We start from the raw sequence: 13,120 nt of genomic DNA, 5'->3' as shown, positions 1-13,120 counted from the left end.
ACAGAAATGATGCATTTGCTGTGTGCCAGGCACCTCTAATCCTTTCACACACATTAACTCCCTGAATCCTCACATAGCCTCACATTACAGAGGAGCAACTGAGGCTCAGAGAGGGGAAGTGAGCTGCCTAAGGTCACACAGCTAGGTCACAGAGCCAGGATTAGAACCAAGCTGCCTGAGAATAAAGCCAACATCCTGACACCCAAGATATGGCGCTGACATCTTTCAATCCCATGGATGTGCACACAGTGTGACCGACAAGCCTAGAGGTCAACCTTCAAAATATCACCACTGGTTATCTTTAGAAGTGGGATTAGAAAGATAAAAAAAAAAAAAAAAAAAAAAAAAGAAGTGGGATTAGAAGAGTTTTATCTCCTCCTTTTGGGTTATCTATTATTTCTAAATGCTCGCCAATGGAGAAAAAAAAAACGTATTGTATTATAATGTAAAAGTATATGATGTAAGGATCCCTGGGTGGCGCAGCGGTTTGGCGCCTGCCTTTGGCCCAGGACACGATCCCAGAGACCCGGGATCGAATCCCACATCGGGCTCCCGGTGCATGGAGCCTGCTTCTCCCTCTGCCTGTGTCTCTGCCCCTCTCTCTCTCTCTCTCTCTGTGACTATCATAAATAAATAAAAATTTAAAAAAATTTATAAAAAAAAGTATATGATGTAAATGTATTATAATAAGGACAAAAAGAGAATAAAAATTATTAATTTGGAAAATGAAACAAGAGTCACCTAACAAGCAGTAATCTCAAGCCACTACATGCCAGGCGTGCAGGGGACAACCGAATAAGGCAGAGGGACCCACCAAGTGTAGCACAAAGGTACGGGAACCCCATAGTGCTCCAGAGAGAAGGGGCCTCACCTGGCAGCGCCACCCACCCAACAGGACAGCACAGACGGCGACTTGCTGAGAGCTCGTGGCCAAGCTGGGAGGCAGGCGTCAGCATCCCCATTCCACAGGTGTGGACACTGAGGCCAAGAAGGGAGGCCACTCCCGTGGTGGGTGACAAAACAGCCAGGGCTGCTCGGCTCCAAACCTGGGCAGCGTGTTCAGGCTCCGGCTGCCGTCCATGGGACAGCCACCATTCGGGGGTGACTCAGGCCTTAGGACAGGAAGTGGGTGACACCCAGAGAGCCCCCACAGAAGCCCATCTGACCCCAAAGCCAGGGCAGATGGCTCACACTTGTTCTGCTGGGTCAGCCAGCATTCTGGGCATTCCAAAAATTCTTCCAAAGCTTTTTGCTGTCCCCCCGCCCTTCCAACAAAACCCCCATTTTTAATGAACTGAAAGAAGGAAAAGCAGAAGCTTTTCCTGTGCTGTGGGCTGTGATGAAGACCATGTGCATAAAGGCGACACTGGGAGGCATGACCGCCTCCTTTCCAGAGTTAGTGCCGACAGTAACTGTGCACCTGTCGCCGCTCCAAGGAGAAGGTGGTCTGCTTGGTGCCAACACTTCCCCTCGCATCCAAATCCCAAGTGCCTCATGGGAAACAGCTTGGCTACAAACTGGCAGAAGCGGAACCAGGAGAACAGTGCCCGCAGGGCCCCTACTCCCCGTCCCAGCCCTGAGCACACCACTCTCGTCCCCCTCCTCTCTCTCCCCTGAGAGGGCAGAGGCCACGCCCCAGGCAGCCCTGAGACCCGGGCCCAGTGCAGGCCCTGGTACACAGTAGGCACTTAATAAATAACAAAGATGAAAATGATCAACCATCCCAGAGGAGGAAAGGAAGTGCTGCCCTGGAAATTCTCGGGGAGGGGGGAATGATATTTCCCACAGGGTCAGGGGATGATGGGGAGAAGGCATCCAGCTGCCTTACGCATTATTATAGAGAGTCTGGGTTTGCAGGAGGCAGGCCTGAGTTCAAATCCGGACTCTGCTACTTTTACCTCAAGCTGAGTAAGAGGCTCTGGAGCTACCCTCTTCCCCGGTGAAAGAGGCCCAGAGAGGGGAAGGGGCTTCCCCAAGGACACAGCAGAGTAGCTGCCACTAGAACTCAGAGTCCTGACTTCTGGCCCAGAACTCATTCCACGACACTGGGTTCCCTCCCATGACCTAGGACCCCCTCACAGGCCAAGCACAGTCCCTGGCGTGCAGGCAATCAGTTCTAGAAACAAAGACAAGAGTTTCCAGGGCTGGGGCCTAACATGAAGGAAACAATCCCTGGCAGCTTCCCAGGCCAAAGGGCCCTGGGAGATCCCCCAGCAGTCTCGCCCCGGCCCAGCCCGGAGCACAGGGCAGCGCTCCGCGGGCACAGCGCCCACCGAGGCCCAGGCCTCACACCCGGGCAGGGCAGCGGGCGTGATGGCACACGGTGAGCTCAGTGTCCCCAACGGGCCCGCTGGCATCCCCTTCTACTGGGAGACCCCACGACACCCGAGTCTCCTTCTCCCAGCCGTGCATCACCACCACCACCCCCTCACCCAGGTGAACAGGCCAGTCCCAGAAAGGGCTTTCATCACTGAGGACACCAAACAAAAAGAAAAGAGCTATAAATAGTGCGCTGGGAGCCGTAGCCTGACCCGGAGCCTTTGCAAATACAGCCGGGTCCCCAACGAGCGGGACACCGGCGGTGACGTTCACACACCAAGGGGCTCAGGGCTCTCCGCCTGCTCTCAAAGACTCAGCTTCCCCGTCTGTAAAATGGGAACGACACGAACACCATTCTTCATAGGTTGAAGAAAGGATTCTGTAAAGGAGGAGATAAAATAATGCACAAATGCACATTTCTGTCCAAGGAACTGGAATCGGAGTAGCATATACGAAGCAGTCAATCCAAGCTAACTGTGACTTATTATAGCCACTGTTACTATTTCTGCTGCTACATCAAGCAAGAGAGATTTATATTGTGATTTATAAAGCAATTCCTTGGCGTATCTTTTTTTAAAATTTTATTTATTTATTCATGAGAGATACAGAGAGAGGCAGAGACAGAGGCAGAGGGAGAAGCAGGCTCCCTGTGGGGAGCCCAATGCGGGACTCGATCCCAGGACCCTGGGGTCACAACCTGACCCGAAGGCAGATATTCAACCACTGAGCCCACCCAGGTGTCCGCCTTGGCATATCTTACAGACATTTGTTTTAAAGACCCTAAGGTGATCTTTTTATGGGGAAGGGCTCCCATATTTCAAGTGCCTCCTGTGTGCGGGCAGCTTTATATGGTTACCCCACCCAGTCCCACAAGGACCTCACAGGGAAAATCTTAGCATTTTCTTTCCACAGGTGAGGACTGAGGCTCAGAGAGGCCAAGTTACTTGCCCAAAGTCACGCAGCAACCACGTGATGGAGACAGGACAAAATGTTGGGGCTGTCCTGCTTTACCGCCAGGGAGGCAGCTGGCGGGGGCGGGGGAGAACGCAGGGGCCGCTGTCAGGCTGCATGGACCTGCATTTACCCTTCCCAGCGGTGACCCTGGGCGTGCGACTCCCTCCTTGAGCCTTGGTTTTCTCTTCTGTAAAATGGGGCCACGAGAATCAAAAGAAACACAGATGAGCACCGTGCCCAGGAGAGCACGAATACTCTCTTACTGGTTTTATTTAACTATAAATACCATCAGTGTCCTCAAAAGCTGAGTCTCACCAAGTGGAAGAAAGGCAGCTTCCTCATCAACCCCAAACTTTTTTCAATTTAAAGATTTTATTTATTTATTTTTAGATGCAGGGGGAGGGGTGGAGAGAGCAGGAGAGGGAGAGAATCCCAAGCAGACTCCACACTGAGCACACAGCCCGACGTGGGGCTCGAGCTCACGACCTGAGCTAAAACCAAGAGTCAGACGCTTAACCGACTGAGCCATCCAGGGGCCCCAATTCCAAACTTCTGAAGGCACAGAGACCCAGGAAGAAACCATGAGGTCCCACCAGGCCAAAAGCTATCCTTTCTCACCTCCAGGGACATCTCAGAGCATTGGAGACTCACCTACGGATGAGGAAATGCTCAGAGAGGTGAAGTGACCTGCCCAGGGTCACACAGGAATCCATGCATGGGGCACCCCGGAAACTCTACCTACCCCACCCAGCATCCTTCAGAGACCCACCCTGACACCCAGCTGAACCCCATTTCCCCCACAGCCAGCACAGGACCGAGCACATGATCCACATAGCATCAGTGTTCATCAAATGAACAAAAGAAGGAGTGAGTGGCCTTCTAGGCCTTCTAGTTAAGTGGCCTCTAACCCTGCACACCTAGCTTGGTGGCCTCCACCAATACTCACAATCACGGCTTCCTGAAGCCCGCTGAGGGCCTCCACCACGGGCAGTGTGAACATTCCTTAAATTCAGAGCTTCCGGGACTCTTCCCTGGCTGGGGCGGCCCCAGGTTCAATAGTGCAGTGTGTTGTTGTTTTTAGGATTTTATTTATTTGTTTGACAGAGAGAGAGCACAAGCAGGGGGAACAGCAGGCAGAAGGAAGGGAAAAGCAGGTAACCCACTGAGCAGGGAGCCTGATGCAGAGCTCGATCCCAGGACCCCGAGATCATGACCTGAGCCGAAGCCAGATGCTTAACCGACTGAGCCACCCAGGCGTCCTGAGTGAGGAGTGATTTATAAAGGCACTAGGTTCCTCCCCAGCAGGTAGTGTCTGTCCTGGGAAGAGAATGCCATATAAACAGGAACCCAGGGCAGCCCGGGTGGCTCAGCGGTTTAGCGCCGCCTTCAGCCCAGGGTGTGATCCTCGAGACCCGGGATCAAGTCCCACGTCCGGCTCCCTGCATGGAGCCTGCTTCTCCCCTGCCTGTGTCTCTGCCTCTCTGCCCCACCCCCCGTGTCTCCCATTAATAAATTTATTTATTTTTTAAAAGATTTTATTTATTTATTCATGAGAGAGAGAGAGAGAGAGGCAGAGACACAGGCAGAGGGAGAAGCAGGCTTCCTGCAGGGAGCCCAATGTGGGACTCGATCCCAGGTCTCTAGGATCACGCCCTGGGCTGAAGGCGGCACTAAACCACTGAGCCACCGGGGCTGCCCTCCCATTAATAAATTTTAAAAAATAAATAAAATAAACAGGAACCCATTAACAGAAAGCCCCCCAGCTGCAGCAGAAGGGGGCAGAACACCTGCTCAGAAGCAGAGATCCTAGAAATGTCCCTCTCCTCACCCCTTTCCCAAGGCCCTGGGGGTTCCCAAGACCAGAAGCAACCTCCCTGCGCCTCTGCAGACTCATAATAATACAAGATAACAATGAAGATAATGCTGACGCAAGTACGCACGTTCATTAGCACGCACTATGTACGAGCCCAGTTACTGTGGCAGATGCCAGTATTACTCCTATTTTACAGACGCGGAAACTAAGGCACAAGGGGTTAACTGCCTGGCCCAAAGTCACACAGCTGGAGAGTGCTGGCGCTGGGCTTTGAACCCAGGCAGTCTGAGTACAGAGTCCCCACAATATTCCCAAGAGGTACTGGGAATACCCGATTCTGCAGAACTCCACATTCCACGGCAGCCGGGACCGCAGCAGCTCCACGCGCACGGGCACCAGCGGCTGCTGACCCACCTCGCGCCAGGTGTTGCATAGCCCTTCCCACTGACAGTCACAAGCACCGACCCTACGTCCACTTTACAGATGGGAAAACGGAGGCTCGAAGACGTAATGAGGCTGGTGGGAGGTCGTGTGCCCAGAGCGGGGATTTGAATAGCCTTTCCCTGGCCTCACCGTGCTCACCGGCTCCACTGGCTGCAGGACCACAGCCTGAGGGACTATAAATCAAATCCAAAGCAAAAATCAATCAAGGGGCGCCTGGGTGGCTCAGTCAGTTAAGCATCCAATACTTGGTTTCAGCTCAGGTCCTGATCTCAGGGTCTTGGGATCGAGCCCCATGTCAGGCTCCACACTTAGCATGGAGCCTGCTTAAGATTCTCTCCCTCTCTCTCTTCCACTCCTCCCATGCTGTCTCTCTCTCCCCCTACAATAAATTAATTAATTTTTAAAAAACCAATCAAGGGGTGCCTGGGTGGCTCAGTCAGTTAGGCGTCTGCCTTTGTCTTGGGTCATGATCCCAGGTCCTGGGATAGAGCCCCACGTCGGGCCTTCTGCTCCATGGAGAGCCTGCTTCTCCCTCTCCCTCTGCCTGCCACTCCCCCTGCTTGTGCTCGCTCTCTCTCTGTCAAATAAATAAAATCTTCAAAAAAAAAATCAATTAAGACAATGATCCCTCACCTTCCCACCTCATATCACAGACACAAAACACCTCCTTATCCGATATCATGTTTGAGCTTCACAGCAGCTCTGCCAGAGAGGGCACACTGTTCCCATTTTCCAGATGGGGAAACTGAGGCTCGCACACAAGAACCACCTGTTCTGGGTTATCGACTCTAACCAGGTCTCCTTAAGCAGAGCCCTGCGCTGGTGTGTCCCTCACAAACGAGGCACAATTCTCAGCACCCCCTCCGGGCTGACCCTCAACCCAGACTCTGTCCTGCCCCTGCCCCGTCAGAAACCTGACTGTGACAGAAAATATATACTCCCTCCCACTCAGCCTCCATTAGGGGAGTATATGTCTTTCTGCCTGATGTTGGGCTTGGCCGTGTATCTTGCTTTGACCAAATGGGAGCCGAAGGAACACAGCACGAGTTCCTTGTAGAGACTTCCTGAGGCACCGTGGGCTCCCACTGAGCTCATGAGTGTCTACTGTCCACCACAGAAAAGCCACTGCCTGGCAGCCTGGGCATCCAGGTGAAGATACATGGAGCAGTATCAAAGCCTCATGGCCAGCCAGCCTCCCAAACCCCCGCCAAGTTCAGCTGAGTCCTCTGCTGGCCTGGGAGCATGAAACAAATGGTTTGCTGTTAAAGACAACTGCGACTTGGGAGATGCTTGTTACACAGTATTATCATAGGAAAACCTGACTAATACAAAGCCACCTATTTCTAGAGGGAAGTAGATGGACTTGTGTGTTCAATGGGCAAATATCTTCCAGGATACAGTCCCCCAACAGGCTGGATTCAAACCCAAGGGCTGCAAAGTGTGCTGCCTGCAGGAACTATCACTCTCCCTAGATCGCACCAGACGCTACTCCCATGGCCACCAGTAGGACAGCGCCATCCACTGTTCCCTCCCTCTGAAATATACCTACAGGCTCTCTCTCCCAGGCCTCAGGAGGAATGTGAAATGCACAACAGCTCAGGAAGGAACCGGGGCAGGCTGGATCAACATCCCAAACACCCTTTCCTCCAACACTTCCGCTTCCTGGAATCTGCCGTCCAATCGGAATGCAAGAAGTGTGCAAACACGCAGAACAGAGATGTCTATTACACCAGCGTGCATCACAGTAAAACCCAAACTGCTCAACACCCATGTACAGGGGATCTATCTGTTCAATAACTAATAGCACCTTCAGGCGTTGGGGTATATTATTCAGCTTTTTAAAGAATAGGGGTCAGTCAACACATGCTGGAATGGGAAAGTACCCAAATCTATTTTTAACTTATGTGTGAAATTCTTTGTCTTATAATCGCTGTTGTTCAAAGATTATGTCTACACATAGGATTCATGTGCTTATTCCGCAAGTGTTTGCAGAGCAAACAAGCGAAGACAGGGTTTCTCTGCCTTTTTGGAGCATGAAGTCTCGAGCTGGAGGAAGGGTAACAACTCCAGTACAGTAAGTAACAAGCAGAAGAAGGGTAACAGCCAACGAATACTGAGCACGGGCCACAGGCCAGGTCCTCCTCCTTCGCTCCGCACAGCAATCCTCAGAAGACCCACAATTTGCCCCTGGTCACAATCGAAGAAACTGGGGCTCAGAGAGGTTGAATCACCTGCCCAGAGTCACACAGCTGATAAGTGGCAAACCCAAGATTCAATTTCTTCCATGTGGCTCCAGCGTGAGCATAAAGATAACTTAGATCATTAGCAGAGTGTGGCAAGGGCTGGCACGAGAGACTCACTTGTCACTTAAAATACTATCATTTTGCCATCTTTGAAGTATTTGGTGTGTTCCATATTACTTTCACAATACAAAAGAAAAATTTATCTATCTATTTATCTATAGCATACATATGTGTATCGCTTCTGACTCAGTGATGTAAATACTCCATGATCACACTTTGGGGACATATTTATACTCTTAATAGAGACAAGGCTACAAAATATTTCAAAGGTCATCTAACTGAGCAATTAACAGAGCAGCAGTATGAAGCAGAAGTCCAGCACATGCTCATTTGCATACCAGCCTAACGTAGCCTCCCCACCACTTGTCCTCCCATCTGATTGACCAGATTCCTGAAGGCAGAGGCCCTTTTGAATTGCCCACATACGATTCTCAATAAAATATTCATCGGATCCAAGGGGAAAAAATGTGTATGTGTGTGTGTGTGTGTGTGTGTGTGTGTGTGTGTCCCTCAACTGCCGTAGTGTGTTGGCATCCTTTTAAATGACAGGAGTTTGAAAAGTGCAAGTGGAGAGAACTCTCGGACCCTCAGCTTCATAAACCACAAAACCAAGTGTCCCCAAAACAGGCATCGCCCAGGTTTGTTGTGAAAAATTTTAAAAAAAGAACAAAGAGTTCAGCCCAGAGCCTGGCACATACGAGGGGTTTAGTGAACAGTTGGTATTCTGGTGTGTTCTGTGCTTCACTTACATTCTCTCCAACTGTCCCATTTTACAGAGGAAGAAACTGAGGTTTTAAGTGGGAAGCGGCTTGTCTGGGGTCAGTCCTACCTGGAGAGGTGAGTGGGGTAAGGAGAGGTAAGGGATACTGAACTCCTAGACAGAGATGTTCCTGCTTTTTTTTTTTAATTTGCTCATTTGAGAGAGAGACCAAGCAAGAGCACGAATGGAGAGGCAGAGGCAGAGGGAGAAGCAGACTCCCTACTGAACCGGGAGCCCAAGCTGGGGCTTGAGATCACCAGGACCCTGGATCATGACCTGAGCCACCCTGGCATCCCCTTCCTGTCCTCTTTTATATCCCAAACCTGGCAAAGCCTTCCTGCTCAGGTATTTAGGGAGTGCCAGGGGGTGTAAAGAGAAAATTTTATTCCCAAAGGTCTTTCATTCATTCAACACACTCTGTGTTCTGGGCATACTAATTAGCATGCAATTCTCCAGGTAAGCCATGCCTTTGCCTGTGCTGCTCATTCTGCCTGAAATGTCCTCCCCTTGCCTCCTACTCATCCTTCAAGACTCAGCTCAAGTGTCACCTGCGGATGCCCGGCTCCCCCTCCCCACCCCCACACATGCTGGGTTGGGAGAGGTGCTCCTTGCTTGAAACACATCCTGATCACAAGCCAAAATGAGAATTATCATACCCATGACTTAGTGAGCGCAGGCCAGTGCAGACCCTGCGCCTGGCACTTCCATGTACGCTTCACCGAACTCACGTAACAGTCCTCGGAGCGAGGGGAGGATCCATCCTATCCTGAGCCCATTTTACAGATGAGAAAATTGAGTCTCAAAACAAGTATAATGCCCAAGACCACAGCCAGGAAAGGCGGGGCCTGGGTATGCCCCCAGTAACTCCCCACCCCCACCCTGGCTCCCTCCTTTCTATCCCTGTCCCCTCCTGGAAGGCCTCCTCGGGTTTACCCTGCTGCACACTGACTCAGCCTCACCACCCCGAGGCTTCTCTAATCCACCTCAGAGACTCCAAACACCCCCAAGCTGTTAAGTTGGAAGCAAATTCAAATCCCTGCTCTACCACAGTGACTGGCAAAGACCTTGCCACATTACCAAGTCCTGCATCTGTGAAATGGGAATAAGGAGCCCCGCTCCCCAACATGGGAAGGTGGCAAGTGCAAGTGTAAAGTCCCAAGGACGTGGATGTTTATGACCATCCCTGGGCAGGTAGACCAGGAGCGCTCAGAAAGGGTTGCCAAATCGGATGGAATACTGGTACGACCTTCAGGCCACTCCTTCATGGGGTTTCCTCCTCGGGGAGAGACTGCTCTGCTTCCAGGAAGGGGTCTTCAACGGCGTGGCTCTCTATATATCATACTGACCAACGTCCCTAAGCAAGTTCAGACAACCACTGCCTCTCATCTGGATTTTTCTAGCAGCTCCTCACTGGCCTCTGAGCCTCCTCATAAGAACAAGGCAAGCTTCCCAAGACATACATCTGACCCCATCCCTCTCCCACAGAGAAACTTCCACAGTATCCACAGCCCTGGAATAAAGTCCAAACCCCTGAGAATGGTTGACCTGGCCCCGGTCAGCATCTCCTGCCAACACCCCATGCTCCCTCCTGTGTTCAGGCTGTTCTGTTCCCTTTTTCTGGCCCATAGCACCATGGCAAGTTCTCCAGGAAACTAAAGCCCCTGACCCCCCAACCCTAACCCCTTGCCAGAAGGGAGGCATCACCCCCTCTGTCCATTATCAGAGCTCTCCCCTCTAACAACTGCCTCCTTTCACAAGGCTTTACCCCTCGGTGTTGTGACTGCTAGCCTCCCCTTTGACACAAAGTCTTGAAATACTTATCACATGGCACGCATGCATGTAACAATGAATGAATGAAGCACATTTAAAATATTCCTCAGGGGTTCTTTTTCTGAATTGGTCAGAAATGTATTCTGGAGATGCCATGAGGGAAGATATGCCCAGTGCCAGACAATGGGCTGTTCCATCCTCCTGTCAAGGTCAGCCTTGAATAAGAGCCCCCCCACCCCCAACCCCACCCCCCACCCTCCACGTGGGGGTGGGGCGTCCTCCACCCTCAGAATCTGGGGTGAGGGTTGCAACCCCAACATCAAGAATCGGCACAGCTGACTCAGTGGAGCACTAGCATGTAACGCCAGGAGGACAGATCCTGCATGGGTCTGCCGCATAGTAGGTGCTCAATACACACAGCGGTTGAATGAACCTGCTCCTGAGCCCAGCTGGAACCTGTGCCCAGACACGGTGAGGACCCCTGCACTTCTCTCAGGGAAGTGCACCCTTGTCAGGCATACAAATCCTTTAAAAAGGATTCCCCCTAGCATCCCCGAGACCGAGACCGAGACCGGGGCTGGTGTCTGCTGCACAACTCCCTTGGGAACTGTCCCAGGGATGGGATGCCAGCATCTAGAGGAGAATGCATGTTTGTCCAGGAGCCTCCGTGGATTAGGAAAAGGAAAGCAGAGCCAAGGGAGAAAGCTTGTCCAAATGCCCTGGTTACTGATTAGCCAAACCCCAGAGCTTCTCTCTGCAAGGAGGATCGGAGGGGCAATAAACCCCTCGGGAGGAAAGATCGAGTTAAATATCTCTCTAATCCTGCAGTTTACAAAGGCAGCCAGTCCCCTTTCAGGGGCTTCCCCGGGGATACCGAAAGGGAAGTGCAGGGGATGGCAAAGAAGGGGCCACAGGATGAGGGCCCCCCAGCATTTACCGAGCCCCCACCCGCTCCGTACCTATCACACACATTACTCCTGCAGCCACTCGGAAGCGGGAGAACTCGGAGCCCCCAATCCCACCCAACTTTGCCTTGCGAGGAGACTGGACTCAGGTTAAGCGTTGCGCCCAAGGTCACAAAGAAGCTGCAAAGAAAACAGCTCTTTGCTTTGTGCAACAGGTACAGGCAGCCCTTTCCCTTCCAGGAGGTAATGGCTGCTCCCGGCTAGAGAAAGTTCAGCCGCGGCCGGCAGGAAGCGCAGGCCACCCAGGGCGGCGCGCGGGGTCGCACAGCCCGCTGCGGGGCGTGAGCAGGGCTCCGGGGCGCGGGGCGCGGGGCGCGGGGCGCGGGGCGCAGGGCGCGGGCCCCGGCTCCGAGGCGGGTGCGCGCCAGCAGGGTGTGGAGAGGCCGCGGCGCGGGTGGGGGTCGGCGGGCTACTCCCCGCGAGGGCCCCGCCTGTGGCCCGGGGCGGCGCGGCCCCGGGATGGGCGCCACCCGAGTCGGCCCGGGGGCAGGGGGGCCGAGCCTTAATCCCATCAGGGCGCCTCAGCCCCGGGAAGGCGCGCGGAGGGGGGCGCAGGCCCGGCGGGGAGGGCGCGCCCGGAGCCCCCGCGCCCCGCGCCCCGCGCCCCGCGCCCCGCGCCCCCGCGCCGCTCGCTCCGCCGCCTCCGCTGCCCGCAGGACCCTCTCGCCCGCGGCTCCGCCTCGCCGGGCACCCCGGCTCCCCAGCGCCCACCTCCGGGCCTCCAAGCTGCACGGACGCCCAGATCCTAGCCGCTCCGGGCTGGGTACCGGATCCCCGGCGATCCCCCAGCTCCCGGCCACCAGATCTCCTCTCGGAATCCACTGCCGAGGCTCGGACAAGCGTAGCGGTGAGGGAGAGCCCAGGAGCTCCGGGTCTGCAGCCGCCGACCCCCGCCACCCCCAGGCTGGAGGTCGAGTGGGACCTCAGGCCGCCGGCGCCCGGTCCACTCCTGGGATCCACTCCCCAAGTCCTCAGCCTGGCGGCGCGGGACCCATTGGCTGCCCAGCGCGGGATCTTCCCGCGGGATCCACTCCCAAGTCTCGGGAGACAGACGCCCCGGCTCCCGGATCGGGACCCCCTCCACGCAGACAGGGGCCCGGGAGACCCGCCGGGTCCCCACCTCTTCCCCGGCCAACTTTGCCAACTTTTCTCCCGGGGCCTCAGCCGAGCAGAAACTTGGCGGCCGTCGCCCACCGCCGCCCCCAGCCCCTCCGGCGCCCGGCCCCCGCGGCACACAGCCCCCCCGCGGCCGGCGGCCGCCGCACAACCTACCCCGCAGCCGCCGCCGCCGGCCCGCGCCGCGCCGCCACCTGCCCGCCGCCCGCGGCACCTGCCCGCGCCGCCGCGGCCCCGCGCAGCCTAGCCTGCTGGGGGCGGGGCCTCGGGCGGGGACGCGCCCCCGTCGCCATGGGAACCGCGGCCGGCGGCGCCTGCGCGGAGGGCCCCGGGGCGGAGCGGGCGGGCCGCGGGCTCCCGGCCTGGGGCCGGTCGGGCGGGTCAGAGGCCGCGAGCGGGGCGGGGACGCCCCCCGGAAGCGCTGCGGGACTCGGGCGTGCTCGTGGTCCCGGCCCGCGTCCCCAGGACGAGCGCCGGGCCTCGGCGGGGATGACCGGGAGAGCCTGGGGCCGCGGGGGTCGGGCGGCGCTGGTGCAGACGCGCCCCTTGAATCCTCCGGGCTGCGGCGCCGCACCCGGGGCCGGCGCGGGTCTTCGCGGGACGCTGTCGCCCCCTCGCGGCTGGCAGGGGCACTGCAGCCCGGGCGGGGGGCGGGGGGCGGGGCGGGCCGCTGCTC

General features: G+C 55.4%; 1 protein-coding gene across 6 annotated transcripts in view; it reads right to left on the bottom strand.

Annotated features, from left to right (window-relative positions):
- Positions 1–12,662, bottom strand: part of KIAA1671 (KIAA1671 ortholog) — a 202,032-nt gene extending 189,370 nt beyond the window's left edge. For 3 of the 6 annotated variants that reach the window (XM_077876093.1, XM_077876097.1, XM_077876098.1), the window contains exon 1: positions 12,601–12,662. The gene's annotated coding sequence lies outside the window, so the exon portion shown is untranslated. Of the gene's footprint in view, positions 1–12,039; positions 12,272–12,600 lie in introns of those variants that run through there. The other 3 variants (XM_077876095.1, XM_077876096.1, XM_077876094.1) reach the window with 3 other exon arrangements.
- Positions 12,663–13,120: the final 458 nt, after the last annotated feature.

This window comes from Canis aureus, chromosome 27 (genome assembly GCF_053574225.1).
Source record: "Canis aureus isolate CA01 chromosome 27, VMU_Caureus_v.1.0, whole genome shotgun sequence".
NCBI lineage: Eukaryota > Metazoa > Chordata > Mammalia > Carnivora > Canidae > Canis > Canis aureus.
Note: the sequence above shows the minus strand (reverse complement) of the source record. Positions and strands in the feature narration are given on the sequence as shown.